Below are 5135 nucleotides of genomic sequence, written 5' to 3' on the forward strand. Positions count from 1 at the left end.
ACGGGCTGTGTGCCGATTCACAGCGTGCGCTGGGCAATGTAGTAGAGGGCAGTTCGCAAGAGTGCGAGTTGTCTTACTCGAGTAAAGCCTGCTGCATTGTGCCAGAGTCGGTTGAGCTGTCCGCCAGTCGAGGCAGAGAGAGAGTAGATTTAAATGTAAATCACTCAGACTGTGCGGGTAAGAGACCGATCCGGGCCGACGAAATGTGTACCGGCCAGCACGAGGCACGAGGCGACATGAAAACGAGTGCAAAGAGAAAGCGCCGTAAAAAGAAGCGCGGTAAAGACCGAGAGACGGTAATTAATGTAGCGCCGCCAAAGATGGCGAGAAACCCAAAAGGGCAGGGCGCGAGGAGAAAGGTGCGGTCGTCACTGACGATGTTGACGCATCCTAAACGTTCGAGCCACAGGTCAAAGGGAGACCGCGAAGAATGTTCTGCACGGACGCGGACAAAGGGCACGAGGCAGTTAAGCTCCTCGTCGTTCCGTAGTTCTTTTCATAGCTCAGCGTGCAGTTCGAAGAAACGCAATGTGGCAGGACGAGACCAGGTGGGGAGTAGCGACGCGGTCAATCGAGTTTGTGTTGAAAGCGGGGCGCGAGGACGCAAATTGGCAGGAGACCGTAACGTCTTGGGGGAGCTGATAGTGAATCAGCCCTTTTGTTGTCTCTCGGCAGCCAGAGTAGCTTTCAGACCACGCCCTCCCCGGGTACGACTCAAAGTATGAGTCAGACGTAAGCGTTTGGAATGAGAGGCCAAGAGAGCTTCCGTAGTAGGAAAACGTGTTGTTTTGTATTTTATTTTGAGCATCGGAAAGTTTTCGCGATTTTAGGCTAGAGTTTCTTTCAATGTGTAAGGTTTGAGCTTTGTTTATGTTTTGGTTTGAGCAAGCTCCGAGATTTGAAAGATGAGGTTTATGTAATCATGTAGTCTCGCGAGATGCTCATTAATAAGCAGATAGGCTTTTTTTTGTGTGTGTGAGTAACCTGAGGGTCAAGGTTATCGTTCAGAGGCCTATGGTAAAGCGCGTGTGTTAATTAACCTTCTTTCTTTTTTAAGCGTTTTGAATTTTGCAAGGTTAAGCGCGTAGGTTTTCAGTAAGTGCGTGATTTGCACGAAGAAGCGTTTTTAGTTCCATTAGCGCGTGTCCTGTGTGGACGGAAGGAAGCAGACTTTATGACTGGGTTGCTAGTGTGTGTTGAGGGCAGCCGTATTCTGACTTCTTTAGTGAACGTGCGTGGAAAGAGTTAGTAGAAGACGCATCATTTTAAGAGTTCTGCGGAGTGTGTAAGTCCCGCGAGTTTAATTGTTCGTTTACGTCACGTGTCCTGTAGGACCTTCAGGGAAAAAACGTGAGTAAGCGTAAGTGAAAAGTTTGCCTTCAACGCAAGTACGCGTTTTGTTTAGTGACCACAAGGCTAGTGCGCTTGTGATTACGTACTTGTGAGGTTGACCAGATTATTCAGTGGCGCCAATACGTTCGATAAGTACGCCACTGCGATAGATTGGAAACATGCTGTTCGTGTGGATAGGCCACTTAAGTTATGTTCGGCTGTTTTCATTTGTTGTTTGCATCGTCAACGACCCTTTTGTTTTGCAACAACAATAGTACTCTGGTCTTGTCGGCAATCAAGGAGAAATGGATAGCTGTTTGGAAGGGTGGTTGGAACTGTTGTCGAAATTGGGGAACTAAAAGATCAGGGTTGATTTAGACTCAGTAATAGCCTGGCGAGTCAGGGGCGAAGAGCCTGCGCTTACACGTGGGGCAGCGCTGTGTTGTTTTGTTTGTTTGACGTCTGTTCTCCAGGGCCAAGGATACCGAAGTTCGTCAAACGAGGCTCGACCCCAGTACCCTGCAGCTTCTATCAGCGTTCCTCATGGCCAGCGAATTGAGTTCACCGGCCATTCAGAACTACCGGGGCGAGGACGAGCTGTTAGATATGGAGCTGGTTCCTGCGATTACTTCGAGTTCCCCAGACCACATCGGATTACAGCACAGCTAATTGAGGAATGCAAAAGCAGGAAAGCGCATTCCAGAGAAGCGGCCGAGGCAACAAGTTTACGTGCCAACAAGTTCCTGCGCCGCCGGGATTAGCAGGTGGGCATCCGACAATGAAGCAGGTGCACGAGCGCCCCCCCGCTCCTTCTCCAGCCTACAAGTGGATTGCCAGTCTGCGTGGCAAGACCGCAGAGAGCCCCGACAGGTGTGCCACGCGACACGGGCGCCTACCATTGGCTGCAAGTGGCGTCATCGGAGTGGACTCTCCCATTGGTCAAACATGACGTGACTTGCAGTGCTCGAAGGGCTTATAAGAAGCCTTCCAGAGAGACCTGAGGATTCTGGGACATGCCCTGATTCCCTGATTCACCTCTCTCGAACTTCTTGCCACGGGCCGCAGCGTCCGAGTTGCTGCCGGCCCGTAATGTCTGCACGACTGTTAATTGACGCTCACGTCCCCTGTATATAATGTAGAATAAATTCCTCCCAAGTTTGGGTTTTCCTTCCCGACGTCCCGTCCTACAACCCCTACACTGGCAACGCACGTGAACTGATATCCCTTGATCGGCGAAGAATGAGTTTCCGATCACAAATGCTTCATCGTTTGCGAACAGCGGCAGGCGCGTGTGTGTTTTGCCGGGTGGAGTGGTCTCTATATACGTATGCTCTACATTAACTCTAGTTGAGTAGTGTAGGAATGGAGTAAAAAAAATTCATAATTTTTGCGTTACATACATACATACATACATACATACACATACATACATACATACATACATACATACATACATACATACATACACATACATACATACATACATACATACATACATACATACATACATACATACATACATACATACATACATACATACATACATGCATGCATGCATACATACATACATACATACATACATACATACATACATACATACATACATACATACATACATACATACATACATACATACATACATACATACATACAAATAAATCGCCTCTTCTTTCAGCTTAAATAATAGCAGGAGCTAAGTCTAAAATCTCTGAAAGACGTACACTATCGTTCCGCTCTTCGGAGAACGGCTCGTAACATTAACCTGCACGTCGCAGCGCAATAGATAAGAGTTACCCAACAGCGATGCCAATAGCAGAACAGCCTGAAGCAACAATCGATAACGGTGGTAAAAGAAAATAAGCGGTCTTGAGGGATCCCTCCGCGGCTCTGAACTCAATAACATGTCTCTGACAGCGTACTTCGCCAAGAATAACTTCTTTGCGATGTTGCGCAACGTATAGTCTTCGTCCGGTAAAGTATTGCCTGCTGTGGCCTATACGAAATACGTGCGCAGTCGCCGCCAGACTGCGTGGCGCGCCAAACCCTGCACGTCACTGTTTTTTTTTTCTGTTTTCATTAAACAATTCATTTTTGGGACATTCTACAGCGAACCACACACACACAAGCGCGCTCACACACACACGAACGCACGCACGCACACACACACACACACGCACGCACGCACACAAAGAGCTGCAGCTCCATCATGTCTTATGGTATCCCCGGTTCTTCCTAGTGAGAAAGTTCATATCAGTAGCGTTTAATATATGATTTGTTTATGTTTGTCGGATTGTATTCATTATGGAGGAGCCGTATGGTCGACAGACACGCAGAGCCACTTCGTTCGACGAGGTTTGTCTTCCCAGGAAAGGCTGCTTAAGTACGTAGCGTGGTTACCACCTTTTATCGCGTTTCTGAGTGGCTTCACTCCTGCTTGTTTTTTGCCCAAGTTTTGTTCCTCATTTGCACCCTTCAGTATACTTGTAGTGTGCAGTTCACTTGTGAGTGTTCGCGTGCAAATATAATGTAAATAACGTTCACAGCGCGTTTGTGACACAATGTCTACGGAAAAAAAAAAACGCGTTATAGCGCAGGGGCATTCAGCCTGATCTCCATTGGGGGTGAATAACGGTTTGCTTTTCTTAACTGATTCGTGAGGTTAAAGCTAAGTATGAGAACGGAGCCTTACGATACAATAACGACGGCGGCGTAATGGAAAGGTCGGATGGAAATCCCGTCGCGGCAGAAGGATTGTGTCGACTGCCACGCTTCGACTTCGTGCCGAATCAACATTGGTCGTCATAGTTGACATCTCTGCCGAATATATTCCCGAGTCACTATTCCAAAGCGCTCTTTCCGTCTAAGTATTTAGTCACAATAAGAACAGAAAAAGAAAGGATGACTGTTGCCGAACGATCCGGTGGTTAGAAAATAACTGCGCGGTCCCAGACATTTGTGAGCATTCACTTTTTTGACGAGCGTTAGAATAGTAGCGACGAAAGGGCTATGCAATATGGAATGCGTAAATGGCCTTGTTGTGAGAAGAAACGCTGAAAAGTGCGCATTTTCAGTAGCTGTAGGTCTTCATCGCCTTAACTATATCGCATATGAACGCACCCGCCCAGAAATACATAGGAATAGCCTTAAAGTTGGCTTTTTCGCATCATTAGTCTTTATGCGGAAAAGCCACATTTAAAGAGCGGCCTGCTTTGCGGGAGCAGTCGCATCCCGACCGGTTTGTCAGTTAGTACACAAACGCAAACGAACGTTTTCTGCGTATGAGGTAGCTACGCTACGTTAATGTAAGTGCATTCTGTAGCTTAATTTATGCAGTTTTACGAAATCATCGCGTATGAACCTTTTTTTCTCTTACAATACCTACATTGCCACTTTCATCCTTAGTCGAATGCTCACGCGTGGCTAAGTGTTCCTTTTGTCCCTTTCCGCATGAAGCAAAGTTCCCCGCCTCTCGGTGTTACGTACAACATTGTTAATTTATGCTCGCTCCTCTGTAGCCGGCCCGCGCCGTAGTTAATGGCGTTCACTTTAGCGTCCTCGAGACCGGCATTGTACGTTTCCTTCAACATCGCCACGTCAGAATTCAACCCTTCGCGCCCACCTCAGTTTTTTGGCGAAGGGCGGTTACCGTCTGGTTCCGCCAGGCGTCTACCCGACGGAGAGCCCCGCTGTCGTCGCGCCTCCTGGAGGGCTTGCGGCGGAGCGCGGCGCTTCGACCGGCGCCTGCGCCCTGTGCCCGCGGCAGTGGCGACGGCCGCGCAGGCCTCGCGGCGGCCATCTTGGGC

The sequence above is a fragment of the Dermacentor albipictus genome, chromosome 5 (genome assembly GCF_038994185.2).
Source record: "Dermacentor albipictus isolate Rhodes 1998 colony chromosome 5, USDA_Dalb.pri_finalv2, whole genome shotgun sequence".
Lineage (NCBI taxonomy): Eukaryota > Metazoa > Arthropoda > Arachnida > Ixodida > Ixodidae > Dermacentor > Dermacentor albipictus.